Genomic DNA, 19963 nt, shown 5'->3' with positions numbered 1-19963 from the left:
TACATTACTTAGGAAGTCCAGATAATGTGCATCAGTTAACTTTTGTGGTAGGACGTATGGCCCTATTAATGTATCGCCAAGTACGCCTCCCCTTTCGTCGACTGCCAATCGATGTTGAAGCCTCATTCCTGAATTGCTTGGAGATTTTCATCTGACCATAAATGCTGGTTTTGAAAATTCACAACGCCATCTTTTTTGAACCCAGCCTCATCGATAAATAAAATCTTGGATGTGAACAGTGGATCTCTGGCACACTTCTGCAACAGACACTGACAGAACCGCCGTCTACCATGAAGATCCTGTGATCTTAGGACCTGAACACGCTCTAGATGATACGGGTACAGCAACTGCTCATGAAGTACCCCCCCCTCCCCCCCCCCTCCACCCCTACCACCACCCTCATAAGGCAGTGAGACTTGCTTTCTGCTGCTGCTAATCGTGGCACACTGGTCCCGGGGAATTAGGGAATTTCTTCCACCGAACGTAGCAAACGCTCCTCCATGTCAGACGTGCGAACGGTGCGGGCTCCATTCCCTCCAGTCTTCTGAGGTTCAAAGGTACCTGTGTCCCTCAGACGCTAGAAAAGTCTGCCGAACAGTTAGCTTATCAGAGGGCACTCTGCGCTGTGGATATTTTCCAGTGTAGAAGGCTTGGCTCGCAAACTACATCCGTTTGCTAAACCATAGCAGAACATCTTATCCGCCATTTAACTTATAGAGTAGTAGGTGTCCATTGCTAGTAAGTGGTGGAAGAGAAAGAAAAATACTACATCTGTACGTACAAACAGCGCAATAAAAGTAAACAAATAAGTGAATCCGCGTTTGGAAGAAGGTAAAACACCAGGGTCGAGAGTACAGTACAATAATGCACACAAACACAACGAAAACTAAGGTAGCCAACACGACTCGAACCATACAACTGACAGCAGACCACATATTGGAAGGTAGAGTACTCTGAGTAAGAAATCATAATACCCTGCCGACACATCTCATGGGGCGCCAATGCAACGGCTGTGCTAATATACACAACCAAGCGTCGCGCAACTCTTGCTACAAACACATGTTTATTGCGGGAAGTACAGTACGCATTTCCGGACTCATTATGATTGGACTTATTTTTCTTGTCCGATGAGTACTAATATATTTCAAAGTATTCGACAATTTTTTTCAGAATCAAATACACTACTGGCCATTAAAATTGCTACACCAAGAAGAAATGCAGATGATAAACGGATATTCATTGGACAAATATAATATACTAGAACTGACATGTGATTACATTTTCACTCAATTTGGATGCATAGATCCTGAGAAATCAGTACCCAGAACAACCACCTCTGGCCGTAATAACGCCTTGATACGCCTGGGCATTCAGTCGAACAGAGCTTGGATGGTGTGTACAGGTACAGCTGCCCATGCAGCTTCAACACGATACCACAGTTCATCAAGAATAGTGACTGGCGGATTGTGACGAGCCAGTTGCACGGCCACCATTAACCAGAGGTGTTCAATCGGTGAGAGATGTGGAGAATGTGCTGGCCAAGGCAGCTGTCGAACATTTTCTATATCCAGAAAGGCCCGTACAGGACCTGCAACATGCGGTCGAGCATTATCCTGCTGAAATGTAGGGATCGAATGAAGGGTAGAGCCACGGATCGTAACACATCTGAAATGTAGCGCCCACTGTTCAAAGTGCCGTCAATGCGGACGAGAGGTGACCGAGACGTGTAACCAATGGCACCCCATATCATCACGCCGGGTGATACGCCAGCAGCGAGCAGCAGTGTCGCGATACGATAAACCGCAATCGCGATAGGCTACAATCGGACCTTTATCAAAATCGGAAACGTGATGGTACGCATTTCTCCTCCTTACACGAGGCATCAGGACTACGTTTCACCAGGCAACGCCGGTCAACTGCTGTTTGTGTATGAAAAATCGGTTGGAAACTTTTCTCATGTCAGCACGTTGTAGGTGCCGCCACCGGCGCCAGCCTTGTGTGAATGCTCTGAAAAGCTAATCATTTGCTTATCACAGCATCTTCTTCCTGTCGGTTAAATTTCGCGTCTGTTGCACGTCATCTTCGCGGTGTAGAAATTTTAATGGCCAGTAGTGTGCATATATATAATTATGTACGCCTTAAAAACGCGTGACGTCCCTGTATTCTAGACGTCGAATTTTTATGTCAAATACTTAAACACTTCTCCCATACAAAGTAATCATATCTCTGTGTAGTGATCTCTCTCATAAAAAGTAATCATTCTCTCTCTCACGGTGTGGCTACCATTTCCACCTTTAGGCAGCCACCGTTTGCCTTTTGCATGGTCGTCATTCCCCCTAGGTTTCCACTCAATGAACACGTAATGCTAAACGCATAATGCCTAATGCTTAACATCTAAAGACTTGTGGCTAACACCTAACGGCTAACGGCTGGTTCCTAATGCATATGCCTACTGGCTAAACCATGATGCCTAGCATCAAATGCCCAATGGCTAATACCAAATGGCCAACAGCTAATACCTAGCGGCTAATACCTAATGGTTAGCAACTAAAGCAAATTGGCTAATGCTTAATGGCGAATGGGTAATGCCAAATCATAACACCTAATATGCAAAATTGTGTACACACAATATTACTCTGGTGCAAATTTTAAAAAATGACTCCAAGGTTAAATATAGGTGTTATTCACAAAAACATTCTCGTTATAAAACTCTTCACCCCCCATAATACATTCAATTAACGCTACAGTCTCGTATCATGGGGACACAATGAAAGTTTTTTTAAATTTGTTCACTAATGTAAGCTTCATTTGAAAAAAAGCTGGGGGAAATCCTATCTCCATGTGTCTATCAAAGTAATTAGTACAACTTTTTTAGGAAATCTAGGAGGACAGACTCGGCCAATTTTTGCAAGATATCAAGTATGAAAACTGCGATGTTTGCTAGAACTTTTATGTGCTTTTATGTGCTTTTACATCAGATGCAAATATTATTAATATTGGAGAGTATATGTGCTTATTTGTTGCGCATTAGATTCTCTCAAGCTGGAACTGAAGATAAAAAAGAAACATTGGGGACTGGATCTTTTTGTGTCGGATCTAAAGTGCACTGAGAAATAGACTCCTGGAAATTGAAATAAGAACACCGTGAATTCATTGTCCCAGGAAGGGGAAACTTTATTGACACATTCCTGGGGTCAGATACATCACATGATCACACTGACAGAACCACAGGCACATAGACACAGGCAACAGAGCATGCACTAGTACAGTGTATATCCACCTTTCGCAGCAATGCAGGCTGTTATTCTCCCACGGAGACGATCGTAGAGATGTTGGATGTAGTCCTGTGGAACGGCTTGCCATGCCATTTCCACCTGGCGCCTCAGTTGGACCAGCGTTCGTGCTGGACGTGCAGACCGCGTGAGACGACGCTTCATCCAGTCCCAAACATGCTCAATGGGGGACAGATCCGGAGATCTTGCTGGCCAGGGTAGTTGACTTACACCTTCTAGAGCACGTCGGGTGGCACGGGATACATGCGGACGTGCATTGTCCTGTTGGAACAGCAAGTTCCCTTGCCGGTCTAGGAATGGTAGAACGATGGGTTCGATGACGGTGTGGATGTACCGTGCACTATTCAGTGTCCCCTCGACGATCACCAGTGGTGTACGGCCAGTGTAGGAGATCGCTCCCCACACCATGATGCCGGGTGTTGGCCCTGTGTGCCTCGGTCGTATGCAGTTCTGATTGTGGCGCTCACCTGCACGGCGCCAAACACGCATACGACCATCATTGGCACCAAGGCAGAAGCGACTCTCATCGCTGAAGACGACACGTCTCCATTCGTCCCTCCATTCACGCCTGTCGCGACACCACTGGAGGCGGGCTGCACGATGTTGGGGCGTGAGCGGAAGACGGCCTAACGGTGTGCGGGACCGTAGCCCAGCTTCATGGAGACGGTTGCGAATGGTCCTCGCCGATACCCCAGGAGCAACAGTGTCCCTAATTTGCTGGGAAGTGGCGGTGCGGTCCCCTACGGCACTGCGTAGGATCCTACGGTCTTGGCGTGCATCCGTGCGTCGCTGCGGTCCGGTCCCAGGTCGACGGGCACGTGCACCTTCCGCCGACCACTGGCGACAACATCGATGTACTGTGGAGACCTCACGCCCCACGTGTTGAGCAATTCGGCGGTACGTCCACCCGGCCTCCCGCATGCCCACTATACGCCCTCGCTCAAAGTCCGTCAACTGCACATACGGTTCACGTCCACGCTGTCGCGGCATGCTACCAGTGTTAAAGACTGCGATGGAGCTCCGTATGCCACGGCAAACTGGCTGACACTGACGGCGGCGGTGCACAAATGCTGCGCAGCTAGCGCCATTCGACGGCCAACACCGCGGTTCCTGGTGTGTCCGCTGTGCCGTGCGTGTGATCATTGCTTGTACAGCCCTCTCGCAGTGTCCGGAGCAAGTATGGTGGGTCTGACACACCGGTGTCAATGTGTTCTTTTTTCCATTTCCAGGAGTGTATATATGTCACTGTTATGAAGTGGTAAAAACTGTAACCTTGTTCACTCATTACAGCTTTTCATTCAGAAAGAAAGAGTGTGTGTATGTGTGTGTGTGTGTGTGTGAGAGAGAGAGAGAGAGAGAGAGAGATAGAGAGAGAGAGAGAGAGAGCCACGCCACGCTCTTATTCATTGGAGAGAAGTAGGAGGAGAGGAGAAATAATGTAATCTGATATGTTTTTACACAGCATTTTGATACTACTCTCTGATTGGTAGAGATTTTAAATTTTCCACTATCAAAAATGGGCTACTGCACCACCAACGCAGAACGTAAGCATTTATTTGAAAATACGACTCACTGTTGTATAATGAAGTAGCCTGAGAGTTTACCAAGCTATTATGTTAGTTATAATTCTCTTAGAATTCCTTGTTTGGCATCTTCTGCTGCTTAGTACATGCTTTAAATTGGTGTCATCTGATTGTATACGAGGAGGTTGAGTTTAGTTTTCACTTCTTTCACATTTATTGTAGTTGAAGAATCTTAATGGTCAACTTGCTTGCATTAATTATATAGGTTTAATGATACAGATCATGAAGTTATATGGGCTATAAGAAACCCAACAAACGTTTTCAAACGCCTATTCATAATCACGCAGATGACTGACTAATATACAAATGAACATGGTGAGAATTCGATGTAAAGGTAACTTAATCACCTTGATTGATTAACATAGTGAATATAGTGCATTATAAATCAACGACCCCGGCTTAGTGCACAACGTGTATTTAAAGGCGCAAGTGCAATAAATATATCAAAATCGTAAACTATAAAGCTGTTAAATTTTGGATATAAATATAAAAGATGGGAAATGATCATTGTAACTTCAGTTCCCAGATATGTGAGTGGGTCTAAGACTTCAAGTTACAGAACCCAGTATGTTGTCATCTAAGGCAAGCGTTCAAGGACAAGGGTATCGTCAGGAGTGCCCCAGGGATGTGAGATAGGACCGCTGTTACTTTCTTCATACATAAACGATCTGGTGGACAGGGTAAGCAGCACCCTGCGGCTGTTTGCTGGGGACGCTGTCATGTACGGGAACAGGTGGAAGAGGAGAGACTATAGCATACAGGATGACTTACACAATATTTCCAGTTGGTATGACAAATAGCAGTTAGCTCTAAATGTAGAAAAAATGTAAGTTAATGCAGATGAGTAGGAAAAACCTACCAATGATGGTAGAATACAACATTCGTAGTTTACTGGCTGACAGTCACGTCGTTTTAATATACAGTCAAGTCGGTTAAATGTCTAGACGTAATTTTGCAAATCAGTATGAAATGGAATGACAATGTAAGAATTGTAGTAGGGAGGGTTAACGGTCGATTTAGGTTCATTGAGGAAACGGCAGGAAAGTGTGGAAAGGTGACCATATGTAGGACACTAGTTCAACCAATTGTTGAGTACTGTTCGAATCTTTGGGATACACACCACGTCGGATTAAAGGAAGACATCGAAGCATTTCAGACTAGTAGTGGTGCAGGGTACCCTCAGCCACGCACCATACGGTGGCTTGTGAAGCATGCATGTAGATGCAGATGCAGATCACGTATGTTTCAGAAATTGAGCTTCATAGAAAGGTGTGGTTTACGGCACAATGTTCACACATCCCTAAAAAAATTTTTTCTTTGTTTTTACTTTGTTTTTGTTTTCTGTTTTTGAAGGTTAGTTGCTGAGGAAAATGGCCACCTCCTAGCAGAGGGTAAAATGTATGGAATGGCTGACACAGATCTAGTGTGGATACCTGGGTCCAGCGGAATTTACGGACACATTACAGACTCATACCACCATAACGTCCGATCATCGGACAGTGGTACACGAGGTTAAAAGATTCCGGAAGTGGCATGAAGCACAAATAATGCGTTTGTGGATCGGGTGCAACAAGAATTCATCCGTAGCTCACCCAAATCTATCCGTCGATGATATCTACTGTTGCATCTCCACCAACCACCAATCGTTTTGGACCCCGTACGTACACAAATTAGGAAGAGAAGCTTTAATTTAGCTTTTGAATTACACAGTATTCAGAAGAGAGCAGGTTTTTGTAGAAAGATGGGAAAAAGTATATTCAAATAAGATATATCAATACTAAAATACATAATATGCTCTTTGCTTAGCCGAGCGGTTCTAGGCGCTACAGTCTGGAACCGCACGACCTCTACGGTCGTAGGTTCGAATCCTGCCTCGGGCATGGATGTGTGTGACGTCCTTAGGTTAGTTAGGTTTACGTAGTTCTAAGTTCTAGGGGATTGATGACCTTAGAAGTTAAGTCCCATAGTGCTCAAAGCCATTTGAACCATTTTACTCTGTGCTGGACGTTCTCAACTGTTGCTCAATTTTTCATGATGAATAAATCGCCTTCAGTTGTTCCTTGACAAATCCTTTATATGGATAAAATCGCATACACGACTCGGGTTTCAGAATGTAATTCCTATTCAGGGACTTTATTACGTAGAAGAAAGTCGTACCAGATGTGTATATCATCCAGGTAATTTATGCGAGATCTGAGGCAGGTGAGACATGAAAAGACGTTCTGAGTCATCCAGTACCACACTGAGTAAATGGGGCCATGTAAATGCCCAGCCCGTCGCATATCGTGAATTGCAGGAAGACCGGTCAACAGACAGCAGCGCAAACCGGAGTGAGACTCCTGTGTACACATATACGTCAGGTAGTGGCCACTACTGGAACTAATAACAAGGGCGGAAGGAACCACCCAAGAAACCGTGGCTAAGAACACAGGCTGACTCCCACGCTTCCTCCAAAACGCCACCCTCTAGTAAAAGCGCTGAAACCACGCTATTTATGCCTGGCATTGGCTAAGATAGGCCTAGTATAGAGCAAACAATAAAGACAAGATATGCAATGTATAATACAGTTATTAAGAAATAAAAAAAATAATAAAAAATAAACAGGAATAATCAACTGCCAAGAAATAAAATTAATAAAAGCGTAGTACAAAATATAAAATTAATAAAACCACAGCACAAAATATAAAAGGGACCAAACCGACGTACCAAAAATTAAGCATAATGGTGGTAGGCATGTCCATATAAAGAGTATGTCACATTTACAATGCAAGATTATGGATACAGACAGTGCAACAAATGTTTAGGGTAACGTACTAACCACAGCTGCAGCGTTACATATTAGGTACTAAGCTGAGGTATAATGTATCACTCACAACACATTAAAAGAACTTAGTTCTGAAAACATTACGCAACACGACACAACTGACACGATTCGCAATCAGATCAGGGGACGAGATGTTGTTATTAGCGGACGGCATTTGGGATGGAACGTGGAGGCGCGGCCGTGTTGTTAGCTATGATTTCTTTGGTGGTCCGACCCTCCCTCGGATTTAGTTCTGGTGGCGGCCACTCTCTGATGTATATGTGTACACATAAGTCTCTTTGTGGTTCGCGCTGCAGTCTGTTGACCTGTCTTACTGGGCTTCCACAATATACGGCGGGCTGAGCACTTACTGTTTATACCCCCTTTACCCGGTGTGGTATTGGCTGACTCAGAATCGTTTCGTGCCTCACCCGCACAGCATCTTGCATGCCATTTGATAAATTTACTGATTTTTTTTTTTTATGACCACCACGACTTTCTCGTACGCAATCAAGCCCTTGAAGATGGGGTTTACATACTGAAACGTGGTCGCTTGTAAGATTTTATCTAATAAAGGTTTTGTGAAGTGCAGCTGGAGGAAATTTATTCATAGTTAATACAAATCAGTTATTAGCGTAGTTGAATTTAGTAGTGCGTATAGTGCTAGTGACTCGTAAATTAAGAATATTTCTCCGACTAAAATTTTTCTGCCTGAACCACCTTTACTATTGTTATTAGCAGACCATAAATTGTATAATGGCAACGGCCTTGCAGCAGTGGTAACACCTGTTCCCGTCAGATCACCGAAGTTAAGCGCTGTCGGGCTGGGCTAGAACTTGGATGGGTGACCATCCGGTCTGCCTAGCGCTGTTGGCAAGCGGGGTACACTCAGCCCTTGTGAGGCAAACTGAGGAGCTACTTGATTGAGAGGTAGCGGCTCCGGTCTCTGAAACTGACATACGGCCGGGAGAGCCGTGTGCTGACCACATTCCCCGTCCATATCCGCCTGTGAGCAGAGGCTGACACAGCGGCCGGTCAGTACCGTTGGGTCTTTATGGCCCGTTCGGGAGGAATTTAGTTTTTGTATTAATAATAAAACTGTAAAACCGTCATGTGTCTGTGCACGCTAATCTCAAAAAAAAAAAAAAAAAAAAAGTGTGTATGAAATCTTATGGGACTTAACTGCTAAGGTCATCAGTCCCTAAATTTACACACTGCTTAATCTAAGTTATCCTAAGGACAAACACACACACCCATGCCCGCGCGGCAATCTTCAAAACCCCTAGGCCAATTTTCATAAGGTTTTCACAGGTAGCTTGATCGTAACTTGGGGCAACATTCAGGCTTTTTTTCATCAAAATCTGAACACGGAAAAAAGATATCGTAATTTTAAGTTTCATGTAAAATCGTCACATGTTTGTTTGTCATTGCCTAGTACACTAACGCACCAATAGATGGAGCTGTTACTTTCGCAGTACACCAAAGAACCAATAGATAGCGATGTTTTTTAGCTCAGTGACAGATGTATTTCCCCACGTCAGTGACAGAATTAAGCTCCGTAATGTTATCTTTGCGAAAACAAGCAGCGAATTTAATTCGCTAGGATAAACTGATTTATTGATTTTGTGTATTGAAAACTCAACGAGGTTGAAACTTCCTAGCCGATTAAAACTGTGTGCCAGACCGAGACTCGACCTCGTCACCTTTGCGTTTCGCGGGCAAGTGCTCCACCATCTGAGCTACACAAGCACGACTCACGAGGTTGCTTTGTTTCTTTCTACAGGTTTTATTTGTATTTGATTCCTTTCCTAGAAAAGCTTTTCCCCTCGGTGACAAGTATATTTGGAAGTTTACGCAAGTGACAGAGTTGGGGGGTTGATAGGGGAAGGAAAGGTAGTAAATGCTAAAAACTATTTCTTTTTTGTTTATTTTCCGTTGATAATGCAGAAACTGTGGGGTCTTGCTCACTCGTCTCGTATAGGGTGCCTAAAGAATGTTGCGTTCTCGGAAAGCTATACAACAATTCAAGGAAATAACATCCTAATAGTTTTATTTCAATAAAGCAGACTGACAATATTTAACTTTGTATTTAGAACAAGTGTCGCAAACGATGGACGATAAACAAACAATGATGTTCTTCGCTATCGATGAAGTCCAAACAAGCAATGGATATGGATCAATAATAACTGATATCGTAGCACTCCCTGTTAGGCCGTGCTAATATTGTCCACTAATGTACGGCCGAGGATGGCAGGAGCAGCGCTTATATTCACTTCTTGCAGTGGTCGCTCCTGTCGTGGCACGGCCCTTGTCAGCGGGTTATTGGCTGACGTCGCCTCACTGCCTTCTCTGGTCTTGCGTTCTTCCTCTTTGTCCCGGAGTTTGTCGTTACGCCAGAATATTCCTGTCCACCCAAAGCGAAGGACCGTCGTCGTGTAGGGAGTGTGCAACCGTCTCCATGAAGCTGGGCTACGGTCCCGCACACCGTTAGGCCGTCTTCCGCTCACGCCCCAACATCGTGCAGCCCGCCTCCAGTGGTGTCGCGACAGGCGTGAATGGAGGGACGAATGGAGACGTGTCGTCTTCAGCGATGAGAGTCGCTTCTGCCTTGGTGCCAATGATGGTCGTATGCGTGTTTGGCGCCGTGCAGGTGAGCGCCACAATCAGGACTGCATACGACCGAGGCACACAGGGCCAACACCCGGCATCATGGTGTGGGGAACGATCTCCTACACTGGCCGTACACCACTGGTGATCGTCGAGGGGACACTGAATAGTGCACGGTACATCCAAACCGTCATCGAACCCATCGTTCCACCATTCCTAGACCGGCAAGGGAACTTGCTGTTCCAACAGGACAATGCACGTCCGCATGTATCCCGTGCCACCCAACGTGCTCTAGAAGGTGTAAGTCAACTACCCTGGCCAGCAAGATCTCCGGATCTGTCCCCCATTGAGCATGTTTGGGACTGGATGAAGCGTCGTCTCACGCGGTCTGCACGTCCAGCACGAACGCTGGTCCAACTGAGGCGCCAGGTGGAAATGGCATGGCAAGCCGTTCCACAGGACTACATCCAGCATCTCTACGATCGTCTCCATGGGATAATAGGAGCCTGCATTGCTGCGAAAGGTGGATATACACTGTACTAGTGCCGACATTGTGCATGCTCTGTTGCCTGTGTCTATGTGCCTGTGGTTCTGTCAGTGTGATCATGTGATGTATCTGACCCCAGGAATGTGTCAATAAAGTTTCCCCTTCCTGGGACAATGAATTCACGGTGTTCTTATTTCAATTTCCAGGAGTGTATGTAGTGCAACCATTTTGGTTACACGTTTGTAACTGTGAATCATTGTTTATCCTAGTTCAACTCACAGCAAACCAATGTATAATTTGTTTTAATGGAAACATGAAAAAAACGTCTGATGATGAACTGGGAAAAATTCGAAACCGCTTACGATACTTGTTGAATAAAATGACCTAAAATCAGTTTGTGGCTGGTTGCTGTACACCATCAACAATGTATTTCACATAAGAGCCGCGAGCTCCTACCATGTCGTTATTGTGATGAAGAAAATACAGCAAAAGTAAAAGAGCAAAAAAGGACGTCAGTGAAAATAATTATTTGTTAAGGCACTGCTATGAGTTGTATGTAAGGCATTCAGGATATGGGAACTTGGAAGTGAAGATACATGCTCTATTAAAATTAGCCATAGAGGATCTACAAAAACATTTCTCTATCTCATGTAAATGCTGCTTCAATTTGTGCCACTATAGTATTAAATAACAAAAGGGACTTACGATTCCAAACTTAATTCGACTTTATTTTATCGGTAGTGCATCTTGTCGTATTCCCTGGCTGTTATTCACTTAAGAAATGGGGTAAGCCGCTAGCTTTCAGAAATACTTTTTAGAATTTTTATTTTATTTCTTTAAATGGTTTCAGTCCATTATGCCCTTCTCCAGATGGCTAACCTGTTTTAGTACAGTATCGGGCTGTGAAATTGTACTAAAAGAAGGGGAGCTATCTGATGATGGACCTATCTGTGTCTGCGTCTACCTACGTAATTAGCACGCTGTGTTACAGTGTGTGGTGGAGGGAACCTTGTGCACCTCTGCCAATCCTCCCCTTTATCTAAATTTACCTTCATGGCCTTTTCGTAAAATATGTAGGGTGATTCAGCTACCCCCACATTTTTCATATTCTTTAACTCACTATTCACAGACTATTAGTCCTACAAAAGAAATGAAAAGGACCTTTTCGTAGGAAATTTAGTGTAGTTAAATTTTTTACTGGGACAAGCTTTTGCTGGAGGCTACAGTTTCCGAATTATTCAAGAAAAAACGTTTGAAAGTCACTTTTGTGCGTTTTTTATGAAAATATTGTGTGTGTTATTTGAAGGCTTTGTGGGTTGCATAATATTCAGCAGGATGGGCAGCTGAATCAACCTGTATGTAAGGGATGTGCTGTATTGGTTCATTCTTCTAGGAAACTACACACTTGGAATTTTAACAAGAAGTGACCTCGTGATTCACAACGTCACTCTTGAGGCAACTGCCGCTGGAGCTGGCTGATCTTCATCTTGACGCTTTCGCGCTTACTAAACGAACACATAACGAAAAGCGTTCCTCTTCATTGGATCTGCTCCGTTTCCTCTATCGGGCCTAGTTGGTATGGATGTTAGGTTGACAAGCAATATTCAAGTATCGAACAATCGATAATTTTGTAGGCTACCTGCTTTGTGCTCTTACTACTCTTACCCAAGATTCTTCCAATGAATCTGTTTGGCATCTGCCTTACCTGCGATTAGTTTTATGTCTTTGCTCCACTTTAAATCGAACCGTATGCACACTCCTAGATATTTAATGAAAATATTTGCTTCCAGTGATTATTCTCGTCGTCCATATATAAGAAATGCAATATAATGGGCTTAAACAGAAAACCCATTATGGCATTATTGCACGATTCTGTTGCTGGTTTACCGTCATAGTACAAATGTCCAGGCGGTACCTTATTTACCATATTTTAGACAGTGTCACACGGAAAAAAATGACGCTGTACTCCTTCTTTCAACAGAACCTGACTTTATTCGCTAGTGGTAAAGTTACCTCGAGTTTTACGGTGAATCTAGTTGCGCCACCTGGAAGAATCCGTTGCAGCCTTCAGGTGAGAACCGGAGCCCGCGAGAGATAAATGCCTCGGGACGCTGCGTCTGCGGGCCGCACCTGTATTTCAAACGATCGTAAAAGAGTAGCGCGGGCCGTCGTGAGGCGATCGTGAAGTAAATTCTGGTTTGTCAGCCGGCCACAGCCAGCGTTGTCGAACGCGCGCCTGGCTTAAGGACCTCCATAAAGGCGGTGATTTACTGGCGACCGAAACCGTGTTGGTGACTCGGCGAGTGGCGCGCCAGCGATTTATGGAGCCGCCGCTGGCTGTCCGTCGGCGCCACTCCATATACAATGAGCCGGGCTAACGACGCGCCGCAGTGTACACAGGCCCGGGGCGCCGCGGCCCGCTCATCTCCATTCAGGCGCCCCCGTGCAGCCCGCCCCCATCTGTCACCGCAACGGCGGCCGGCCGTTGAGGTCCTGTCCTCCGAGGCTGCACGTGTGGGGCGCCACCGACCAGGAAACGGACTCGCTTGCACTCTGATAGACAAGTTAACGCGAGGACAGATGAAATATAGACTGACAAGCTCGTCTAACATCTCGTACGGTGTGCGGAACCACGCAGTTCCTTGAATGCCGTACCGAGCACTACCTCTGTCCGCCCACTGGGACCGTACTCGTCTCATTTATTGGTCGGGAGTTTCGTCACCTGAATACTGGCTATCGGCGAAGCTTTGCCACTACAGTTGAGGAAAATCCGACGCAGCTTTCAGGTAGATACAAGGCTAGTGAACTTGAAACCTAGCGAGGTAAAATAATCCCACACTTAAAATACTTTTTTAGGGTTTCCTATCACAGCTGATAAAACGGAGCCCTTACTGGATCACTTTGTTGTCCGTCTGTCTGTATGTCGTTTGTCTGTCCGACTGTTAAAAACCGTCTTTCGTAGGAACTATTGGACGTATCAAATTGAAACTTATGGTACAAAAATGGCTCTGAGTACTATAGGACTTAACATCTGAGGTCATCAGTCCCCTAGAACTTAGAACTACTTGAACCTAACTAGCCTAAGGACATCACAGACATCCATGCCCGAGGCTGGATTCGAACCTGCGACCGTAGCGTGGTTCCAGACTGAAGTGCCTAGAACCGCTCAGCCAAACCGGCCGGCTATGACACATACTAAAGTCTTTGTTTCACTGGCGGTATAAAATATTGAAGCTTCTAAGTACGCAATCAAAAGATACGGCCTTTTTTATATTCACGTACTCACTCTTCGGAACCCATAGGGCATTTCCCTTTCCCCAAGAATCACGTAATTTGGCAAGAAGCAAGGTTTCACAGTAGAATCAAACGAAAAAATCCTGTATGAGAAGCACAAAATATTTTTTTGCGATTTGTTAACCTCCTGTCTGTCCGTCCATCCGTCTGTTCAGACACCTTCTCAAGAATAGATTGACGTATCAAGTTGAAATTTATGTCGCATACTGAGGTGTAAAGTCTCTTGGCAGTGTAACAAATGCAAGCTTCAAAGTCAATGCAATCAAAAGATACGGCGATTTACGTCATATATTTTGCTAATCGCAAACCCAGCATATCAAAACCAATAAGGTGCTTCCCTTTGCCCTGAAGAAATTAAATTTGTCAAGGAGCAATGTTTCACAACAGAACAGCCAAAGGAAAAAAATCTACGATGTTAATTTGTAATTATATAACACGAAAAAGACCCCTTTGTCGTAAGTTATCGAAATGACTGTTAAGACCCATTTTTTTCTCAGAAAATGTTACACTTACCAAGTCGAAATGATTGACACGTACTAAAGCATATGATACATAGCGGTGTAAAAACATTAAATTTCTAAGTCAAAGCAGCCGAATGGTACGGTTATTTACGTCATTTATTTCGATATTTGCGAACTCACTCGTTAAAAACAGTAGGATACTTCTCGTTGAGCAAGAATCAAAACATTTGTCAGGTAGCAAGGTTTCACAGTACAAATAAAAAAAAAATTCAGAAAAATGTTAATATGAAACTATATCACACGAAGATATTTGTTTTCTCATTAGTTATGCGATTTCGAACTATAAATTAAAACATTCCTATACATTCAGAGTATCAATGTCGATAAGAGGCAAAAATCGTCGAGATTCTAGACTGCTGGGGTGGATGAACAGTCTATATGCACAACTAAATTTTTATGGAAGCCTCAGAGTGCGAATCTTACTCGCAACTGCCCTTTTTTTCTTTTCTGTTTCTATTCCACCCAGTAAAGACATATGTACTTTGAATACACAGTGTTTCAAAAAACTGTCACAAATTCCTGTATGAGGTGGTATTGGTCAAAACTAGAAGAAAAGTTCCCATAATGATTTGCCTGGAAACATATACCTGTTAAGATGCGGAATAATGTGTCCTCTCGTTCCCATCTGTCTGCTACGTACAAGTAGACATTACAGACATTGCTGAACGTAGTACCACACATCATCCCACATCCTTCGACCCTTCCTCGCAGTGAATCTCGCTCTCTTTCAAATACATCGGGCTGCATTCATATTACGTCGCATATATTGTGAACACACTGTTGAAATGTCAATGGTTTCGCATACGCCAATAACTTTTGTCTGCTCAACCAGAAATCCAATGGATTGAAGTCCGGTGAACAGGGAGGCCATGCTGCAGGACCTCTTCGACTATGAGGCGTTGTGGTGACGCACTGTCACTCAATCCGTAGAAAATGTGGTGTTGCCCTGACATGCATAAAACACAGTCGTTTTCTTTATATAAGGATAACATTCTGGAAAAGCACTGGTAATTGATCGCATAGAAATCGGTGATATGCATCATCTGTTAATCTGTTTGGTAAAGTTTATAGCCCTATGTATTGATAATGAAACAGTCCTGGTGCCCCACGTCTATGATTACTCGAGGATTTGCGTCTGTCCATACGAGCATATTGAGGTAATTCGCCACCCCTTCTCTTGTGAATTGTGCCTCATCTGTAAATAAAATGCAAGCTGTAAGCTGCGGATCTTCAACAGTTCGTAGTTCAAGAAATAAATTGTTTCCAGGCACGTCATTATGAGACCTTTTCTTCTAGTTTTGACCAAGGATATGTGACACATTTTTAGAAACACACTGTACAACGAATCTCCAAATTTTTACATTGTCTGTATCTTTGAAAACTTTATTATTCACTGGGTGGGAAACCTGGCGTTATCCATGTATTTATTTGTAGCTCTGTCCCAGACTTCGGGAATTTATTTTTGACTGACATAGTCTCTTTGTATGCAACGTTTGAAGTATTATCATTGGAGACATGAACGAAGAGCATGTTCGCTTCACTAATACGGATAAGAGTTACGTAGATCTGGCCATGCGAAATGCACCTTACACTAAGGTCCACGACTACAAGATTCACCGTAGGCCTTGTTCTTTGTTTGTGGTTAATCTCACCAGGCATTGTAGAGTTTTAAAGCGAAATTGTAAACTGTTAGTAATAAGCGGGATTGTGGGCATAAAAACTCACTCGTCTGCACCACTTCCCATCAAAATTTCCGTTTCTATGATGTTACCTTGGAGACAAGTAACTTAAAGCCTCTACGAGTGGAGGGTTTTGAGGAGCAAAATAATGAATGACGCTCTTGGTCAAAAAGACGCCATGCCTCGCTTTCGGAAGGAGTCTCCAGAGGGTGAGTAAATTCCTCACAGTCTCGAGCCGCAGCAAGTCTCGCCTCACGATATGCTCTGGACTCTTCAGACTGCATAGTCCTCAGTCTTTTAACCATTCTAGTGTATTCAGAAAGACTCAATTTTCTACGCATCTCGTCAGCAAAACGAGAGCAAAATGTAATGAGTAGGTACCCAAACGACAAAGCAAACCTAATAAGCTCGTTTTCCCTATCAAAGAATATAATTAAAACCCAGCGAAGGAAGCAAATCAATGTCGATAAGTTTTAAATACACGAAATGAAATTAGTAAATCCAGATATCCAAGCCAAGTAAATTCGATATTAGTTTCAATTCGTAAAAAATGGTTCAAATGGCTCTACGCACTATGGGACTTAACATCTGAGGTCATCAGTCCCCTAGAACTTAGAACTACTTAAACCTAACTAACCTAAGGACATCACACACATCCATGCCCGATGCAGGATTCGAACCTGCGACCGTAGCATCAGCGCGGTTCCGGACTGAAGCGCATAGAACCGATCGGCCACAACGACCGGCTCCATTCGTAAAGATAAGATTCCCGTTGGCATGGGAAAGGCATAGGTACCAAAAATTAAATTTTTGAGAAGAGGAAATAACGATTTATAATGACTCCGATACCGACATTATTAGAAAAGAAAAATACTTCCAGACTGAAAAGATCAACTAAATTTTAAAGATTAGTCGTAGTCTGGTTGGTAAATTAGTAGTTTATACATCATCCGAATAGAAAGTTCAACATAATTAGTACCCCAATATGAAACTCTTTTTATTAGGCACAAACCTTCTTCTGAAATGCATGACACTTTTCATCCAGGAAGTTCATAATTAATAATGTCTTTCTTTTTTGCCTGATTGAGAACCACTCTCCTCCACAGAGGCTACAACTTCTAAGGACTGAAATGGTCTTTAATGACTGATACCTTTTGAAAACAATAAGTTATATTCTTTCCATAATACAAGCTTCTCTTGACATTCGTACGCAGCTGAGGGCACTTATTTTCAGAAGCCACACTCAAATATTTTGTCACCTTAAGCAGCAAAGTCAAAAAGTCTTGAGGTTTCGCTGTAATTACTTAATATGACTTGAAGACTTCAGTACTACAAATCATTTCAGCATCTTCTTCCGTAGCCGTAGTCTTACACGGCTTGTTTTACCTCTTCAGTTATTCCAAATTCCCTGTCACAGGGCATGTGGGGATGTGCATAAACCAGGCATTTAAATTCCCCAGAATCGAAAGAGTTTTTTTTGCAACGGTAACCGTTAACATCATTCAGTTCTTATTCTGCCCTCTGCAGTTATCACACCACGTTTCCAAATTTCAGTCAGTAGTGATGCAGGAGGGAACAACCTCCAGCGCGCAAGAAGTGTTCTCGTTCCGACCAGTTCCGGAAATGCCCTCTTGCCACAAGCACGTGACACGTTGCCCTGTGCCGCCAAGTTGAAGACACAAGATATAATTTGAAAGTTGCCGACAGTAAAACATTCTGGAATGTGTTTGTGTACTGTACCTTTGTTTTGCCCTCCAGTTTTTTCCGAAGTCCTGTCATCTGCCCTTTACGGAGCTGCTATCAAAGTGATGCTCTCTGCTCTGACGGATGTTTTCGCGGCCTGAGGCGTGCAGCGGCCAGGAATGGGTTTCCCTTCCGTATCATGGATGGAGTAGTGCGGAACGAGCCAGTAGTATCGGCAGCTTCTTGCGGATGTTTTTACGACTTTCCTCGTTGTATCCCCTAGGCGTGAAGTCATGTATTTAGATGTTGTTGTGACGGGCTTTCCGTCGTGTCCTCATGGGCAGTACATTGAAGTGACCTACTGTTCAGTATTCTTCCGCGTAGGTGAAGTGCTTAAAGTATTTTATTCTGTTGTTTGATCGTGGTTACTCATTCGTCGGATGTTGCATTCTGCTATTTGTGGTAAGAGTTGTTTCTCATAGGTACCGGCAAGCTGATGTACCCATGATTTGTAGTGAATGTAGTGTGTGTTTGTGTAACTAATCGCCGGCCGAAGTGGCCGTACGGTTAAAGGAGCTGCAGTCTGGAACCGCAAGACCGCTACGGTCGCAGGTTCGAATCCTGCCTCGGGCATGGATGTTTGTGATGTCCTTAGGTTAGTTAGGTTTAACTAGTTCTAAGTTCTAGGGGACTAATGACCTCAGCAGTTGAGTCCGATAGTGCTCAGAGCCATTTGAACCTTTTGTAACTAATCTATCACTTCTTATGAAATGCGTTGTCTCCACTGGGAGTGATCCAGCAAATGACGCGTGATTAGTGATTTGGAATACGCACTGTGTGGTATGCAAACCACGTCTAGGAAAAGTTTTTTTTGTGTCAGTCTCATGTTTTGCACCACAGACCGTGAATGTCACCTCCAGTGATTGGCATCACGTCTAGTGAAATCATTTTGATCGCTTGGCGTTCCATCCCCAAATAGGATATTTACGTTTGCCATACGTGCGAAACGTTTGGAGGTTTAGCCCTCGGAAGTTTACTCCCGGTACTTGGTACTGTCAGCCGTACACTGAGATCTGAGCTGCGCAGTCTGATTGAAATCCTGTATTAGATTTCTATAATTATGGTTGATGCATCCGCATAGTGAGTACGGTCATTTGCAACGAAATCGGCACAACGTTAGACATTTTCAGTGTGCGCCTGGAAGTGGAAGTGTGTTTGAATTTCGTTTCTCCGCTGTCACATTGCTTGGTAACCTATTTTGAAATGTCGAAGTACTGACTAGCCTCCGTCATGTCCAATAAGTACCATGTTAGCGTTTGTTTCCTGCGGCGGGTACCGACAGGCTGCTGTCGGAATGGGTTTGTAGTGAGGCTGGTTGACGTATGAGTTCCTGGTCTATCATGTATCACGTGTTCGGGAATGCGTTATAGATTCTTTGTGAGTGGTTCCGCTATGACGCATGATCGGTGACTACGTACAGGGGTCTCTTTTCTTCTTTTTAGTCTAATTACGCGATGAAAGGTTAGTCGCATATAGTTAAGCTGGTGTCTTGTATTATCTGATTTGTTTAGATCCTTGTGGCAGGTGTTTGAAATCTGATTCCGTATCTGTGGAATGATAAGAGTAGAGAGATTATTGACGAGGAAATGTTTTACATGTAATTTGAGAGGAACGACTAAGAGGCCTCGCGTGTGTGCTGTGTGGAATCTTGAGCTACCAAACAAAGGCTGGATGCTCTCCTCGTGCCGTACGTTAGATCACACTATGGTGATAATCTGTGACACGCGGTTTGTAACAGCCTTGTTCCACAGAGTATTAAATTAACTGGCTGCATTTCAGGAGTTGTCCTCTGTTTTTTGACTCGAAGATTTACCTGAAGTCATAGGGTCGGACAACGGTCTTCAGTTCACGTCACATGAATCTGAAACATTCTGCGAACGCAGTGTCATACAACATGTAACCAGGGCACTGTTTCCATACACAGTCAAACGGAGAAACGGGGCTGGTCCCGAT

General features: G+C 43.9%; 1 pseudogene; it reads left to right on the top strand.

Moving 5' to 3' along the window:
- Positions 1-8437: 8437 nt before the first annotated feature.
- On the top strand, positions 8438-8555 carry LOC126419909 (5S ribosomal RNA; annotated as a pseudogene).
- The last annotated feature ends 11408 nt before the right edge of the window (positions 8556-19963 follow it).

Source organism: Schistocerca serialis, chromosome 1 (genome assembly GCF_023864345.2).
Source record: "Schistocerca serialis cubense isolate TAMUIC-IGC-003099 chromosome 1, iqSchSeri2.2, whole genome shotgun sequence".
Lineage (NCBI taxonomy): Eukaryota > Metazoa > Arthropoda > Insecta > Orthoptera > Acrididae > Schistocerca > Schistocerca serialis.
Note: the sequence above shows the minus strand (reverse complement) of the source record. Positions and strands in the feature narration are given on the sequence as shown.